Below are 18589 nucleotides of genomic sequence, written 5' to 3'. Positions count from 1 at the left end.
AGGTTCGTTGTACAAAACTGTCACTATCAGTTTCAGACGCTGCCGTTTGGTTTGTCCACGGCACCTCGGGTCTTTACAAAGGTAATGGCCGAGATGATGATTCTTCTTCGAAGAAAAGGCGTATTAATTATCCCATACTTGGACGATCTCCTAATAAGGGCAAGGTCCAGAGAACAGCTAGAGATGGGATTAGCAATATCTCAAGAGGTGCTAAAGCAGCACGGATGGATTCTGAATATTCCAAAATCCCAATTAATGCCGAAAACTCGTCTGCTGTTCCTAGGGATGATTCTGGACACGGTTCAGAAAAAGGTTTTTCTTCCCGAGGAAAAAGCCAAGGAGTTATCCGACCTGGTCAGGAATCTCCTAAAACCAGGAAAGGTGTCTGTACATCAATGCACGCATCTTCAGATGCACCTGCGGATAACCCTGTCTCCAAGGACAAGGGTATCTCTTCTGTGGTGGTTGCAGAGGGCTCATCTATTGGAGGGCCGCAGATTCGGCATACAGGATTGGATCCTGGTGACCACGGACGCCAGCCTGAGAGGCTGGGGAGCAGTCACACAAGGAAGAAACTTCCAGGGAGTGTGGTCGAGCCTGGAAAAGTCTCTTCACATAAACATTCTGGAACTAAGAGCAATCTACAATGCTCTAAGCCAGGCGGAACCTCTGCTACAAGGAAGACCGGTGTTGATCCAGTCGGACAACATCACGGCAGTCGCCCATGTAAACAGACAGGGCGGCACAAGAAGCAGGAGTGCAATGGCAGAAGCTGCCAGGATCCTTCGCTGGGCGGAGAATCACGTGATAGCACTGTCAGCAGTGTTCATCCCGGGAGTGGACAACTGGGAAGCAGACTTCCTCAGCAGACACGATCTTCACCCGGGAGAGTGGGGACTTCATCCAGAAGTTTTCCACATGCTAATAAACCGTTGGGAAAGACCAATGGTGGACATGATGGCGTCTCGCCTCAACAAAAAACTGGACAGGTATTGCGCCAGGTCAAGAGATCCGCAGGCAATAGCTGTGGACGCGCTGGTAACACCTTGGGTGTACCAGTCGGTGTATGTGTTTCCTCCTCTGCCTCTCATACCAAAGGTATTGAGAATCATACGGCAAAGCGGAGTAAGAACGATACTAGTGGCTCCGGATTGGCCAAGAAGGTCTTGGTACCCGGAACTTCAAGAGATGGTCACGGACGATCCGTGGCCTCTACCTCTAAGACAGGACCTGCTTCAGCAGGGACCGTGTCTATTCCAAGACTTACCGCGGCTGCGTTTGACGGCATGGCGGTTGAACGCCAGATCCTAAAAGGAAAAGGCATTCCAGAAGAAGTCATTCCTACCTTGATTAAGGCAAGAAAGGAAGTCACCGCGAAGCATTATCACCGCATTTGGCGGAAATATGTTGCGTGGTGCGAGGATCGGAGTGCTCTGACGGAGGAATTTCAACTGGGTCGTTTCCTACATTTCATGCAATCAGGATTGTCTATGGGTCTCAAATTGGGATCTATTAAGGTTCAAATTTCGGCCCTGTCAATATTCTTCCAAAAAGAATTGGCCTCAGTTCCTGAGGTCCAGACTTTTGTCAAAGGAGTACTGCATATACAGCCTCCTGTGGTGCCTCCGGTGGCACCGTGGGATCTAAATGTAGTTTTAGATTTCCTCAAATCCCATTGGTTTGAACCACTAAAAAATGTGGATTTGAAATATCTCACATGGAAAGTGACTATGTTACTGGCCCTGGCGTCCGCCAGGAGAGTATCTGAACTGGCGGCTTTATCTTATAAAAGCCCTTATTTAATTTTCCATTCGGATAGGGCAGAGCTGCGGACGCGTCCGCATTTTCTCCCTAAGGTGGTATCAGCGTTTCACCTGAACCAGCCTATTGTAGTGCCTGCGGCTACAAGCGACTTGGAGGACTCCAAGTTGTTGGACGTTGTCAGAGCTTTAAAAATATACATTTCAAGGACGGCTGGAGTCAGAAAATCTGACTCGCTGTTTATACTGTATGCACCCAACAAGTTGGGTGCGCCTGCTTCTAAGCAGTCGATTGCTCGTTGGATTTGTAACACAATTCAACTTGCACATTCTGTGGCAGGCCTGCCACAGCCTAAATCTGTTAAGGCCCATTCCACAAGGAAGGTGGGCTCATCTTGGGCGGCTGCCCGAGGGGTCTCGGCATTACAACTCTGCCGAGCAGCTACGTGGTCAGGGGAGAACACGTTTGTAAAATTCTACAAATTTGATACCCTGGCAAAGGAGGACCTGGAGTTCTCTCATTCGGTGCTGCAGAGTCATCCGCACTCTCCCGCCCGTTTGGGAGCTTTGGTATAATCCCCATGGTCCTTTCAGGAACCCCAGCATCCACTAGGACGATAGAGAAAATAAGAATTTACTTACCGATAATTCTATTTCTCGGAGTCCGTAGTGGATGCTGGGCGCCCATCCCAAGTGCGGATTATCTGCAATACTTGTACATAGTTATTGTTAACTAATTCGGGTTATTGTTTAGGGAGCCATCTTTCAGAGGCTCCTCTGTTATCATACTGTTAACTGGGTTTAGATCACAAGTTGTACGGTGTGATTGGTGTGGCTGGTATGAGTCTTACCCGGGATTCAAAATCCTCCCTTATTGTGTACGCTCGTCCGGGCACAGTACCTAACTGGAGTCTGGAGGAGGGTCATAGGGGGAGGAGCCAGTGCACACCACCTGATCTGGAAAAGCTTTACTTTTTGTGCCCTGTCTCCTGCGGAGCCGCTATTCCCCATGGTCCTTTCAGGAACCCCAGCATCCACTACGGACTCCGAGAAATAGAATTATCGGTAAGTAAATTCTTATTTTCCACATAATTCTGGAACATTCCTGCCCTACATCTCTAAGCCACCAGAGGCGCAGGGGTGTTAGTGGGAATTTGGTTCGGGTTTCATGCCCATGTGAACTGCTTTTCACATAAAGAATACTCTGGTTTCTCTTCACATCGAATAAATCTTTCGCTTTTTACTAAAGATTTCAGTAGAGAGAAACAACCATGAGTTTCATATAAATATGCTGTTCAGCAATAACATATATATATATGACACATAATAACTTCATATATATATGACACATAATAACTTCAATAAGTCGTGCAGGTGTCTGTCTGTTGCCTATTGTGGTGTCTGTTTACATAGCGAGTAAGGCTCTAGCGCAGACTAAAAATAATTTTAAAAATCCTATGTTAAGCATTGGCAATTCACATTAAAAGAGCGGTAACATCGGAGTCTCGGAAGTTACTCCGCCAGCTCTAACAAAAGACAGTCTTTCCAAAGGGCCAATTTCCCTTTGGGTACCAGAGTGTTTATTTGACTGGTTTTATAATTTAATGCCCGATTCTATGTCAAATCTCACACCGATAACTACGAGTGAGAAGGGTACATTAGTCCAGCACTCAGATAGTGCGGGGTTTTTTGACAACCATACATAATCGTTCCAAAATGACGAATCCGCCATTGGTAAATGCGTCTCTGTCAAACATTATAAAAACCCAGGATACATTTGGGTCACTAGACTCTATGTATGAAACAATGACGATCACTGTTAAAAGAAGCTGCAGAGTATATCTGTAAAGCTTCTGCTAACGCCGGTTACTTTCATCGTCGCTAGTTTAAGCGCGACAAGGCCAGAGCTTGTTTGATCCTAAATTTGATATTCAGCCATTACCGCATCCAGTATCAAAACGCAAATACTTGTACCGGCGTTTAATCCCTTTAGACTTCAGTTTTTTCCAAGCGGTGGTACAAAACAGTCACGCCTTGTAACGACAAGACGCTACAGTCAGCAAGCCAGTGGTTTGATGACCTCTTTTACAATTGTGGAAGCGCGTCTTTACATGTTACATTTGCGGGGTTTCCAGACTTCAACTCATGGATGTCTCAGCTATTTACAGATTAAAAGACAAGACTGCCTCTGTCGAACGGTTTGGCAGGTTGCCATTTAGTCTCTGCTGGTTTTCAGCTCTCTTTATAATCCAGGCAGTAGTACACCAACAGAGTCAGGGTTACTTATTCCTCTCTGTTTGAAAAAAACCAGACAGCTCCGTCGCAATCTCAATCAGCAAGTCATTTACTGCAGTGGGAAAATGGATTTTCTCATGTTAGTATTTGCTTATTGCAGCCACAAAATGGCATAATTGCACTTGATCTTCACAATGCGTGTTTACCCATTCCGGTTTGTTCATCACAGGTTCTAGCGTTTGCAAATCGCCACAACCATTAACCATTTCAGGTCTACCGTTTCTTATCGCCTCGGGTATTTACCAAAGGGATGTTGGTGATGATAGCTCATCTCACATAAGAACTCTGTCTCAACAGAGTTTCTTTATCTTAGATGATCTGCTCATAAGAACTCTGTCTCAACAAAGTTCCTCTAACTTGCGCTACTAATGTATACTGCGGTGGCAGATCAAGTTCAAAAATCGCATCTAATTCCGTCTAAACGATGTCATTTCCTAGGTAAGATTATAAATACGGTAAATCAAGGACAATTACCTACTACACCAGCAAGAACAAATGTACATCTAGTAATTAGTGCAAAACACGCACACTAGCGGTACATTGGTGTATTCACCTGTTAAGAATAATGATGTGTTTCAAAGCGATTTAGTTCGCCGCCCTTCACTCGCGTTTCCCACAGAGGGGCGAGGGTGTATATACTCTGGACGAGGGTCGCAGAGGTTCAGGAGTTTTAGTTAAAAAAGATCAGCGACAAAGGTTCTAAAACGGATCACGACAGATTGCTGTCGATAAATGTCCTGGAACTCCGTGCATTTTACAATGCACTACATGCTTCGCTTTCAGTCTGACCAGGGGCAGTCAGACAACGCAACGGCAGTTGCATACACAACAACCAGGGAGAACCAAAAAGCCGCATGGCAATGCGGCAGGTAACTCGAATCCTCAATTGCTCAGAACACCATTATGTGGAAATGTCAACGAGGTTCATTCCGTGAGTGGACATCTGTTACACAGATGATCTCACCCGTCAGGATTTAGATCCTGAAAACTGGACATTAAATCCACAGGTGTTTCATATGTGAGTCCACAGAAGGGGGTTACCCTCATGTATACATGATGGCATCTCGCCACAATTACAAAAGCTCAGTATGTGTAACAAGGGCAGTGGCGGTGGAGTCTCTCACATTCAGGTGGTCATTCAGCATCGTGTATCTGGCTCCACCATTTTTCCGCTGCTCTCTCCGTTGCCAAAACGGATCATAAGACAGTTGTCACAGTCATACTAGTGATATGTCATGGGTTTCGGAGAGCTTGCTTCTCGAATCTCCAAGGAATACTTGCACACGATCTTGGCCCGCTCATAATACGTCCAACCTGTTACAACAGGGAACGTTCTGTTACCCATAGTTACCTATGTACCTATTACCTATGTACCGCAGCTGCGGTTGACGGGGTGAGGGTTCAGACCTCCCTCTTAAGAAATAGGGCATTACAGTATCGGTTATACCAACCATGTTACGAGCTAGTAAGCCGCTTAAGGCAGCTCATTATTACAAAATTTCGTGTGCTTACATAGGTGATAAAGCTCGGAAGTTTCCGACATCATCCTTCAAGTTACCCGTATTCTGTTAAACGGGGTGGGATGGAAAACTGCGTTTATCTGCACTGAGGGTGCAGGTATCTGTGTGGTATACTTATTTTCAAAGACGTTTGACAAGACGTTTGACTCTATTGCGTCTGTACACACCTTTCTACAAGGTGTCATCAAAGTTCAGACTCCATTTATCCCACCTACAGCGCCAGGTGACTTGAGGTTGGGTTCAGATTTCTTACAGTTTTCATATTTTGAACCCTTACAACAAATGGGGATTAAGTTTCTCACTTTGGAAAACATTTTTCTTCTAGCCTTGGCTTCGGCAAGGGTTTTGTTTTCATAGTTGGGTGCCTTGTATTCCAAGCCACCGTATTTGAGTTTTCTCATGACAAAGCAGATCTTCGGACGAATTCCGCTTTCGTATTCTTCACATCAATATACCAATAGTGGTTCCTGTGTGGACAGCACATTCTAGAATTCTGAATGTGGTACACGCATTACGCGTTTATATATGTCCCGAACGTCTACAGTACGTGATACGGATACGTTGTTTGTTCTCGATGATGCTGCCAACTGGAGTTAGCCAGTTTCTCAGCAGACATTATCCAGTTGGATAATAATGACTACAAGTCAGGCTTACTTTAAGGCTAAGTTACAATCGCCTACGTCAGTAATAGCTCATCCCACAGGTTCTGTGGGAATGTCAGACCCAGCGGGTCGTGGAGCGTCTACGACGCGGCTACATAGCCTTCAGTGCACCACGTTTGTGCACGTTTACACGTTATGAATGGTGGCGGCATCAGCATCTAGCTTTGGCTGCCTACTGTTACAAGTATCAAACAGCTCTCCCGCCCACGAGGGAAGCTTTGGTACGTCCCAAGAGTACTCCAGTGACCCCTAGTGGATGAAAAAGAAAATAGGATTTTGGTACTTACCAGGTAAATCCTTTTCTTTGAATCCATAGGGGGCACTGGACGCCCACCCAGAGCAGTTTTACCTGGGTTGTTTTAAGCTCAAAGGAGCTTAGGGTAACACGTTTTACCTAGTTGGTATTAAGCTCAGAGGAGCTTATGGTAACACATTTTCACCGATTGGTTCAAATTATAAAGTTCTATCGGTTATGGTGTCAACTGTTTAGTTGACAGTAAAGTTATGGGTCAACTTTGTTGTTGTCCGTTATGTTATAGGAATTCTCCATTGTCAACCTCTCTATATAGTTCCTGTTCGCTCAGTAAAAAACACTGAGGTCGTACACTGAGGTACTCGGGGATATGGAGGGGTGGAGAGTCCTAAATTTAAATATTCAGTGCCTTTGTTCGGCTGCGCCCGTCCATATCCCAAGAGTACTCCAGTGCCCCCTATGGATTCAAAGAAAAGGATTTACCTGGTAAGTACCAAAATCCTATTATTTCTCCCGGATGGAGATCGCGTCTGCAGAGGAAATCTATTTCTCCGTCGTCTACATCCGGAACGAAGACTGCTAATATAGCGTTTACCTGTCTTTTCTCTTACGTCCTAGAAAATGCTGGGGACTCCGTAAGGACCATGGGGTATAGACGGGCTCCGCAGGAGATAGGGCACCTAAAAAGAACTTTGACTATGGGTGTGCACTGGCTCCTCCCTCTATGCCCCTCCTCCACACCTCAGTTAGATCTTGTGCCCAGAGGAGAAAGGGTACAATGCAGAGAGCTCTCCAGAGTTTTCTGTATTAAAGAATTTTGTTAGGTTTTTTATTTTCAGGGAGTCCTGTTGGCAACAGGCTCCCTGCATCGTGGGACTGAGGAGAGAGAAACAGAGCTGGCTTGTCAAGTTGGGCACTGTTTCTAAGGCTACTGGACACCATTAGCTTCAGAGGGAGTCGGAACACAGGTCTCACCTGGGGTTCGTCCCGGAGCCGCGCCGCCGTCCTCCTCACAGATGCCGAAGATAAGAAGCCAGGTGAGTATGAGAAGGCAAGAAGACATCAGGCGGCAGAAGACATCAGATCTTCATGAGGTAAGGCGCGCCATTGCTCCCAATACTCACACACAAGCAGGCACTGAAGGGTGCAGGGCGCAGGGGGGGGCGCCCTGGGCAGCAATATTCCTCATTTTGTGGCAATATAAGCAGGATTAGGCTGTGGCACAGTAAATCCACAAATCCCCCGCCATTTTTTATATAAGTTTACTGGGACCGAATCCCGCCGTCGGGTGGGCGGGGCTTGATCCTCAGCACTAACCAGCGCCATTTTCTCCACAGAAACTGCATGAGGAAATAGTTTCCCAGGGGTACAAACTGGAATTCGACGAGGTGCCCCCGCGCCGATTTTTCAAATAGGCCCTACCAGCTTCCACATCGGAAAGGGATGTAGTGTTAGCTGCAATTCAGACACTGTGTATACAGCAAGTGATAATCAAGGTTCCTCTGCACCAGCAGGGAAGAGGTTACTACTCAACCCTATTTGTGGTCCCAAAACCGGACGGTTCGGTCAGACCTATTTTGAATCTGAAATCCCTAAACCTGTACATAAAAAGATTCAAATTCAAAATGGAATCACTCAGAGTGATAATAGCCAACATGGAGGAAGGGGAGTTTATGGTGTCTCTGGACATAAAGGATGCGTACCTTCATGTCCCCATATATGCCCCCATCAGGAATACCTGAGATTCGCTGTGTAGGATTGTCATTACCAATTTCAGACGTTGCCGTTTGGACTTTCCACGGCCCCGAGGATTTTCACCAAGATAATGGCGGAAATGATGGTGGTCCTGCGCAAGCATGGAGTCACAATTATCCCATACTTGGACGATCTCCTGATAAAAGCGAGATCAAGGGAGAAATTGCTGAGCTGTGTGGCACTCTCTGAGAGTGCTCCAGCAACATGGTTGGATTCTAAATCTACCAAAGTCACAGTTGATTCCGACAACTCGACTACCGTTCCTAGGTATGATACTGGATACGGAACAAATGAAGGTCTTCCTCCCAATAGAGAAAGCCCAGGACATCCAGAACATGGTCAGAGACCTGCTAAAACCGAAAAGGGTGTCAGTTCACCAATGCTCTCGAGTTCTAGGAAAAATGGTGGCGGCCTACGAGGCCATTCCCTTCGGAAGGTTCCATGCAAGGACTTTTCAATGGGACCTTCTGGACAAGTGGTCCGGGTCCCATCTGCACTTACATCGGAAAATAACTCTGTCCCCAGGGGCCAGAGTGTCTCTCCTGTGGTGGTTGCAAAGTGCTCACCTGCTGGAGGGTCGCCGGTTCGGGATTCAGGACTGGATCCTGGTTACCACGGATGCGAGCCTCCGAGGATGGGGAGCGGTCACACAGGGAAAAAACTTTCAGGGACTTTGGTCAGACCAGGAGTCCTGTCTACACATCAATGTGTTGGAACTCAGAGCCATTTACAACGGCCTTCGACAAGCGGAGTGTCTTCTTCGAAACCTACCGGTTCTGATTCAATCAGACAATGTCACAGCAGTGGCTCATGTGAACCGCCAAGGCGGTACAAGAAGCAGAGTCGCGATGGCGGAAACCACCAGGATTCTTCGCTGGGCGGAAAATCATGTAAGCGCTGTATCGGCTGTCTTCATTCCGGGTGTGGACAACTGGGAAGCAGACTTCCTCAGCAGACACAATCTCCATCCAGGAGAGTGGGGACTTCATCAAGAAGTCTTTGCAGACATAACGCGTCTTTGGGGAACTCCTCAAATAGACATGATGGCGTCACGCCTCAACAAAAAACTTCGGAGGTATTGTGCCAGGTCTCGGGACCCTCAGGCAGTGGCAGTAGACGCTCTGATAACACCGTGGGTGTTCAAATCGGTCTACGTGTTTCCTCCTCTTCCTCTCATCACAAAAGTGTTGAGGATCATAAGGCAAAGAAGAGTACAGACGATACTCGTTGTCCCAGACTGGCCTCGAAGGGCCTGGTACTCAGATCTACAAGAGATGCTCACAGGAGATCCCTGGCCTCTTCCTCAGAGGGAAGACCTGTTGCAACAGGGGCCCTGTGTATTTCAGGACTTACCGCGGTTACGTTTGACGGCATGACGTTTGAACGCTGAATCCTAGCGAAAAAGGGGATTCCGGAAGAGGTCATCCCTACTTTAATAAAGGCTAGGAAGGAGGTGACGGTTAAGCATTATCACCGTATCTGGCGAAAGTATGTGTCTTGGTGTGAGACCAAGAATGCACCTACGGAAGATTTTCATCTGGGTCGTTTTCTCCACTTCCTACAGACAGGAGTGGATATGGGCCTAAAATTGGGCTCTGTTAAGGTTCATATTTTGGCCCTCTCGATTTTCTTTCAAAAGGAATTGGCTTCTCTTCCATAAGTCCAGACGTTTGTAAAGGGAGTGCTGCACATCCAGCTGAACGTGGTGTTGCAGTTCCTAAAATCACACTGGTTTGAACCACTTAACAAGGTTGAGTTGAAATTTCTTACCTGGAAGGTGGTCATGTTGTTGGCCTTAGCATCGGCAAGGCGAGTGTGAGAATTGGCGGCTTTGTCACACAAGAGCCCCTACTTGATTTTTCATGTGGATCGAGCTGAATTGAGGACACGTCCACAATTTTTGCCTAAAGTGGTTTCTTCGTTCCATATGAATCAACCTATTGTGGTGCCTGTGGCTACAACTGACCTGGAGGATTCCAAATCCCTGGACGTAGTCAGGGCCTTAAAAATGTATGTAGCCAGGACGGCTAGAATTAGGAAAACAGAGGCTCTGTTAGTCCTGTATGCGGCCAATAAGATTGGCGCTCCTGCTTCGAAGCAGACTATTGCTCGCTGGATCTGTAATACGATTCAGCAGGCTCACTCTACGGCTGGATTGCCGGTACCAAATTCGGTTAAGGCCCATTCCACTAGGAAGGTGGGCTCTTCTTGGGCGGCTGCCCGAGGCGTCTCGGTATTACAACTTTGCCGAGCGGCGACTTGGTCGGTGTCAAACACTTTTGCTAAATTCTACAAGTTTGATACCCTGGCTGATGAGGACCTAGCGTTTGCTCAGTCAGTGCTGCAGAGTCATACGCACTCTCCCGCCCGATTGAATGCTTTGGTATAAACCCCATGGTCCTTACGGAGTCCCCAGCATCCTCTAGGACGTAAGAGAAAATAAGATTTTAAACCTACCGGTAAATCTATTTCTCCTAGTCCGTAGAGGATGCTGGGCGCCCGTCCCAGTGCGGAAACTCTGCAAGACTTGTATATAGTTCTTGCTTACATAACCCTTATGTTACAGTTGAAATCGGTTTTGGACCGTTACTGTTGTTGTTCATACGGTTAACTGGTTATGTATGATCCAGGTTACATGGTATGATTGGTGTGGGCTGGTATGAATCTTGCCCTTGGATTGCTAAATCCTGCCTTGTATTGTCCATCTCCTCTGGGCACAGTTCTCTAACTGAGGTCTGGAGAAGGGGCATAGAGGGAGGAGCCAGTGCACACCCATAGTCAAAGTTCTTTTTAGGTGCCCTATCTCCTGCGGAGCCCGTCTATACCCCATGGTCCTTACGGAGTCCCCAGCATCCTCTACGGACTAGGAGAAATAGATTTACCGGTAGGTTTAAAATCTTATTTTCCGCCCATCCGAAAACTTTTGCGGCTTCTGCCATTGCTGCTTCGCTCCTTGTTCCGCCCTAGCGGCCTACTTACGCCACTGCTGTCAAGTCGTCCGACAGAATTAACACAGGCAGATCACGAAGAATATGTTAGTTGAAAATAGCTCTTAATTCAAGAAAGCTTACTGCAGACAAGCTTCCCAGCTTGACCTTTTCTTCTGGAAATACTTCCCTTGGAAAGACTGCTCCCCAGCCTCGGAGATCTGTATGCATAGACACCAGGATCTAATCCTGGATCCCGAACCTTCGTCCCTCTAGGAGGTGAGAACTGTGTAGACACCACAGGAGCGATATCCTGGCCATTAGGATTATATTCCGGTGCATCTGCAGGTGAGACCCGGACCACATTTCCAACTGGTCCCGCTAACACCACTCTGGCATTTGACCTGCTCACCGAAAAGGCCTCTTAGGCCGCACCGATCTTCTTCATCAACAGAACATATTGATGGATTGTCACTGCAAATCTGATCCGACTCTGGATCTTCAGACCTCTTTCCACAGGAAAACACAGAACCTCAACCGTTCAGTATCTACTCTGATACCCACCTCCGACATCCGCGTCGTTGGGAACAACAGCCATTCCCTGTGTTGAAGAACAGTCAGAGAGAAACAACGATTTGGACCACTTGTTTCTTGATCCTCGCCATAATCAGGAGAGCGTCTCAGTACAGAATAACAATGGCTCTTACTATTGAAAGAAAACCATCATACTGCCAACACTCCGGTGAAATGGCAAAGACAATCCTGGATATCAGCCCAGGTAGGCTGAATGCTGAGAAAAACGTATTTAAACCCTTTTTCTACCTTTACGTGCTGGAGCTCCCTGGCCTGAGAGATTCCATCCTGTAGTTCAACTTCGTAAGTAGAAATCTTTTTTTTTTTTTTTTTTTTTTTAACAGGGACAGCCGGACAAAGTCCTGAACCTGACGCAACTCTGGTATGGCGTCGCGTACTACCTCCCCTTCCAGAGGGGAATCGGTAAGATCTTTTTGAAAAATCAGTGAGGGGAATCATCTGTAAACTCCAGTATGTCCCCCTTTGGATTCTATTATGAACTCCCAGGTCCAAGTCCATTCCCGGACTGACGGAAGAGTATTAGACGAGTTCCCACCGGTGTGGGCTCCAGGCAGATAGACCCAGCGACATGCGGTGGATGTGGTAGAAACAGAAGACAATATCCGCTTCTGCGAACCTAACAAGGCTGCAGAGCTCTTACCTTTTCACCTTCCACTATCTGCACAGAAAGGAAAAAAGAACGGTATCGAACCGGTTAAAATGCTGTACAAGTAACAGTGGGCAAACAGGGGGGGGGCACAGTTGATTTGGTGCAAATATAAGTATTCTAAAAGCGCTACAGGTCTGAAGCTTTATATTAATGTTTCAGAACCGGGATTGAGCGCTGGGTTGTGAGCTGGCAAACTCCCTCTGTGTTTCTCTGACAGGCTTTACTGTGGGTCTGTCCCCTTTTTGCCCAGTGTGTCTGTGGGTGTCGGTACGCGTGTGTCGGCATATCTGAGGCGGAGTGCTCTTCCCAGGAGGAGACTGTATTAGGGACAGAAACGGCTGTGGGAGTGACCCTGTCGGCACCACCGACTCCAGATTAGGTAAACCTGTTTAATGCCTTGAATGCTAATGTGGCTCTTATAAATAAGAGATTGGATAGATCTGATTCTCAGAACCAGGCATGGAAGAAATCTGTGGAGGATGTGTTATCACAGGTTCAGACCCCCTCGGGGTCACATAAACGTTCATTTGCTCAGTTGGCAGACACAGATACCGACACGGACACGGACTTCAGTGTCGACTATAGTGATGCCAGATTAGATCCAAAATTGGCAAAGAACATTCAGTACATGATTGTGGCAATAAAAGACGTGTTACATATCACTGCGGTTCCTGATACTAGGGTCTGTATGTTTAAGGGTAAGAAACCTGAGGGTAACGTTTACTCCCTCTTATGAACTGAGTACTCTGAAAAAATGTGCGAAAATTCTGACAAAAAGTTTCTGATTCCCTAAAGGATTCAGGTGGCGTATCCGTTCCCCTCTGGGAATAGAGAAAAGTGGGAGTCATCCCCCATTGTGGACAAGGCTCTATCACGGTTGTCTAAAAAGGTGGCTTTACCGTCTCCTGACACGGCAGCCCTTAAGGATCCTGCGGATCGTAGACAGGAAAATACGTTAAAATCCATTTACGTCACCACAGGTACACTGCTCAGACCAACCATCGCATCTGCGTGGTTGAGTAGTGCTATCGAAAAGTGGGCAGAGAACTTGTCATCTGATATAGGTACCCTAGATAAGGATAGCATTCTGTTGACTCTGAGTTATATCAGGGACACTGCGGCCTACCTAAAGGAGGCGGCGAGAGATATTGGCATTTGGGGATCAAAAGCCAATGCCATGGCGATTTCAGCTAGGAGGGCATTGTGGATTCATCAATGGAATGCTGATGCTGACTCTAAGAAAGCTATGGAGTCTCTCCCATATAAAGGTAGTGTTTTGTTTGGTGAGGGTCTCACTGATCTGGTATCTACGGCTACCGCGGATAAGTCGTCATTTTTGCCTTATGTTCATCCACAACAAAAGAAAGCTCACCACTTTCAGATGCAGTCCTTTCGGCCAAATAAATACAAAAAAGGCTGAGGTTATTCCTTCCTTACTAATAGGGGAAGAGGAAAAGGTAAAAGATCTCCGGCCGTGGCAGGTTCCCAGGAGCAGAAGTCCTCCCCGGCTTCTGCCAAATCCACCGCATGACACTGGGGCTCCTCTGCGGGAGCCCGCACCGGTGGGGGCACGTCTCAAGCTCTTCAGTCAATTCTGGGCTTGTTCGGCCCTGGACCCATGGGTTTTAGAGAGAGTGTCCCAAGGGTACAAACTGGAGTTTACAGGAAGGTTGTATGCGATGCAATACTAAAGTTGTGTCTAAATCAAGTCATTATCAGGGTTCCCCGTCACAACAGGGAGAAGGCTTTTATTCAAGCCTGTTTGTGGTCCCGAAACCGGACGGCTCGGTCAGACCAATTCTGAACCTAAAGTCAATCTTTACCTAAGAAAATTCAAATTCAAGATGGAATCTCTCCGAGCAGTGATCTCCAGTCTGGAGGAAGGGGATTTCATGGTGTCGGTCGACATAAAGGATGCCTACTTACACGTCCCCATATATCCTCCGCATCAGGCTTACCCGAGGTTTGCTATTCAGGATTGTCATTACCAATTTCAGACGTTGCCGTTTGGTCTGTCCACGGCTGCAAGGATTTTCACTAAGGTAATGGCGGAAATGATGGTTCTCCATCGCAAACAAGGAGTCACAATTATCCCTTACTTGGACGATCTCCTGATAAAGGCGAGATCCAAAGACAAGCTGGAGCAGGACATTGCGCTCTCCCTGACAGTTCTGCAGCAACATGGTTGGCTCCTGAACTTGCCGAAGTCACCGCTAAATCCGACGAAACGGCTGTAGTTTTTGGGAATGATTCTGGACATGGAATTACAGAGAGTTTTTCTTCCAGAAGAGAAGGCTCTGGAAATTCAGAGTTTGGTCAAACAAATTCTGAAACCAGCGGGAGTATCAATCCATAAATGCACTCGTTTGCTGGGGAAGATGGTGGCGGCCTACGAGGCCATTCAATTTGGCAGATTCCATGCCAGAGTGTTTCAGTGGGACCTATTAGACAAGTGGTCTGGATCCCATCTGCACATGCACCGGAAAATAATCCTGTCCTCCAAGACCAGAATCTCACTCCTGTGGTGGCTGCACAGCTCTCACCTCCTAGAGGGACGCAGGTTCGGGATCCAGGACTGGATCCTAGTAAGCACGGATGCGAGTCTCTGAGGCTGGGGAGCAGTCACACAGGGGGAAACCTTCCAAGGAAAATGGTCAAGCCAGGAAGTTTGTTTACACATAAACGTTTTACAGTTAAGGACTATTTAAAACTGCTTTCTTCAAGCGGAACGTCTTCGCAATCGGCTCGTCCTAATACAGTCGGACAACATAACAGCAGTAGCGCACATAGGGGGTCATTCCGAGTTGTTCGCTCGCTAGCAGATTCTAGCAGCATTGCACACGCTAGGCCGCCGCCCTCTGGGAGTGTATCTTAGCTTAGCAGAATAGCGAACGAAAGATTCGCAGAATTGCGAATAGAAATTATTTAGCAGTTTCTGAGTAGCTCCAGACCTACTCACAGATTGCGATCAGCTCAGGCCGTTTCGTTCCTGGTTTGACGTCACAAACACGCCCTGCGTTCGGCCAGCCACTCCCCCGTTTCTCCCGCGTTTTTCCCTGACACGCCTGCGTTTTTCCGCACACTCCCAGAAAACGGACAGTTTCCGCCCAGAAACACCCACTTCCTGTCAATCACACTCCGATCACTTCAATGATGAAAATTCTTCATTCAGACGTGAGTAAATCTACTAAGTTTTTGTGCTAAAATACTTAACGCATGCGCACTGCGTACCATGCGCATGCGCATTTTTGCCTTAATCGCTCCGTTGCGAAAATCGCCAGGGCGGCAATGGAAGAGGCCACAAATGTTCTTCACTGGCCGGAAAGACATACAAGCGCTCTGTCAGCAGACACTATCTCCATCCAGGAAAATGGGGTCTTAATCAAGAGGTCTTCACAGAAGTGACAAGTCTTTGGGGAATTTCTCAAATAGACATGATGGCGTCTCGCCTCAACAAGAAGCTTCAGAGATATTATTCATGGTCGAGGGACCCTCAAGCAATAGCAGTGGACGCACTGGTGACACCATGGGTGTTTCAGTCCGTGTACGTGTTCCCTCCACTTCCACTCATTCCAAAGGTGCTAAAGATCATAAGAAGAACAAAGGTTCAGGTGATACTCATTGTTCCGGACTGGCCAAGGAGGGCTTGGTATCCAGATCTTCAGGAATTACTAATAATAGATCCCTGGCCTCTTCCCCTACGAGAGGATCTGTTACAGCAGGGGCCGTGCGTATATCACGACTTACCGCGGCTACGTTTGACGGCTTGGCGGTTGAACGCCGAATCCCAGCCCGAAAGGGTATTCCCATTGAAGTCATTCCCACACTACTTCAGGCTAGAAAAGGAGTAACGTCTAAACATTATCACCGTATTTGGAGAAAATATGTGTCTTGGTGTGAATCCAAGAAGGCTCCTACAGCTAGGGATTTTTCTCCATTTCCCGCAAGCAGGTGTGGATCCGGGCCTAAAGTTAGTCTCGATTTAAAGTACAAATTTCGGCCTTATCTGTTTTCTTTCAAAAACAATAGGCCTCCCTTCCAGAAGTTCAGACTTTTGTGAAAGGAGTTTTGCACATCCAACCTCCATTTGTGCCCCCAGTGGCACCATTGGGATCTTTTTTTTTTTTTTCCAAAAGTTTTTTATTGACTGGTGAGTTAACAACAAGACAAAATGATACAGCATGCATTACATCGCCATTGCATCATATACATTTAAGAACATCAATTATGATTATAATTATACTCCGTGTAAGCCCTAGGTAGTACTAGCGTTGGAACAGTAGAGGAAGAGAATCAATACAAAATTGGAGGAGAACTGGCTGGTATGTGGGAAGGGTATAATGCCTTAAGCTCAAAAAGGGGTTACGGAGTCTAGGGTCTCTAGCAAGTACCACCTAGTGTCTTTGAAACATTTCCGTAGGGCTTCCTTTGTAACCTGGGGGAGGGTCTGGACATAGGGTAGCCAAATATGGAAGTATTTCTCGGTCAATTTGTCTTTCTGTAAAGCAGTATTGGTCCAGTCTAAATGGAATAGATGAGAGATCCTAGGATGTAATAATGAGATGGGGATATGGTCAGTGGAGATCCATTGTGAAAGGATCGTTTTTTTGGTAGCAGCCGCCAGTTTAATTAATAAAATACGTTGTCCCTTGGACAGACCGGTGTTGGGTGAATTCGGGAATATGCCCCAGAATGCCCATGTCTTAGTGACGGTAAATTGTAGCTGTAAGTCGGTCGTGATATAGGATTGGAGTGCCTGCCAAAGTGTACGTACCTTGGGACATGACCACAGACAGTGTACAAGATCTGCTTCTGGAGCAGTGCACTTGAAACAATGAGATGAGGAGGCTGCTCCGATGAGGTGTCGTAGTTTAGGAGTAATATATGCTCTATGTAGAATTTTCTGGTGCATTTCTGAGTATGAAACTGAGCCTAGTGTTTTATCTAAGTAGGTGTTGGCCTCTAGAATCAGCTTCATGGTGAGGTCTGGGAATTCCAGTTTCCATTTTAGGAGGCCTACTGAGCCAGATTCCACATTTAATAGAGTGCGGGAGTGTGTGAATATGAGCGCTGTGGAGAAATTACCATTTGGGGTGTGTCGTAGTGTTTTGTCCAAGGTATGGGTGGTGTCTTGTATAGATAGTAAAGATGTGACCTTTTGTGCATAGCTACATGCTTGAAGAAAGGGAAAGAGTGGGATTCGTAAGGATGGGAAGCGTGCTATAATTTGGGAGTGTGTCTCCCCCTATAATCAGAACTCCCTCCATCCAATCCTGTAGTTTAACAAATATATCCGAGAAAAAGGAATCATTTGGTCCTGTAGGGGCGTAAATACTTGTTAGGGTAAAGGGTTCTCCTTCGATTTCCATCTTTAGAAACAGAAACCTGCCCTCAGGGTCTACCCATTCATCCTTAATCTTATAGTTCAAAGATCTACGAAATAGAATAAGTACACCCCTTGTTTTAGTAGTATAGGAGGCGCTTCTGAAGTCACCAACCCAGGTATCTCTAAGTGTGTTAGGGTCATTGAGACGCCAGTGTGTCTCCTGCAAAAATACTATATCAGGACGGAATTTTTTGAGGTGTGTCAATATCTTTGTCCTCTTGATTGGTGTGTTCAGGCCCTCTACGTTCCACGAGACCAATTTAAGAGACGTCTTTGAGCCATCTGTAGAGGCCCCAGTGTCTCCAGGGGCTGGCATCATCCAATGCCTAGTCTAGCGGAACGCAGAAGGAGAAGCCACAAGCGAGAGTCCAATCCCCCGTCCCAGCACGCAAGGGGAGGACAAGAATAACATATCGGGCAAACTAACGGAGTTAGAGTATACATACACTGACCAAACACTGCAATGCAAAAAGAAAACGGTAGCCAATGCGGCCTAGGCCACCAGTCATAACATTTTTTTTGAACCCAAGAGGACGGTAATGGTAACCGTCTAACTGTAACAGGAACTCTAGTTTGATTAGAGAAAGTGGGGGGGGAGAAAGGTGATAGGAGAAATTTAACAAATTGAATAAATCTGATAAAGGAACCCCACCATGCCCGCATCTGCGGTAGGTGTGGAGGGTTTCCATTTATCCCTGTGTGCAATAACCATATAGTAACAATCAACCATGTGTTATCCATTAGTAAAGAGGGAAAGATAAAGTAACATAGAAAGATACTCAAGTCTA

General features: G+C 46.7%; 1 protein-coding gene and 1 pseudogene across 2 annotated transcripts in view; both read left to right on the top strand.

The window, feature by feature from the left end:
- The window catches only part of CHD9 (chromodomain helicase DNA binding protein 9), a 575583-nt gene that overhangs the window by 451935 nt on the left and 105059 nt on the right, over nucleotides 1–18589 (top strand). The gene's annotated exons all lie outside the window — the stretch shown is intronic.
- LOC134971061 (U5 spliceosomal RNA) lies at nucleotides 2960–3067 on the top strand (annotated as a pseudogene).

Source organism: Pseudophryne corroboree, chromosome 11 (genome assembly GCF_028390025.1).
Source record: "Pseudophryne corroboree isolate aPseCor3 chromosome 11, aPseCor3.hap2, whole genome shotgun sequence".
NCBI classification, from domain to species: domain Eukaryota; kingdom Metazoa; phylum Chordata; class Amphibia; order Anura; family Myobatrachidae; genus Pseudophryne; species Pseudophryne corroboree.
Note: the sequence above shows the minus strand (reverse complement) of the source record. Positions and strands in the feature narration are given on the sequence as shown.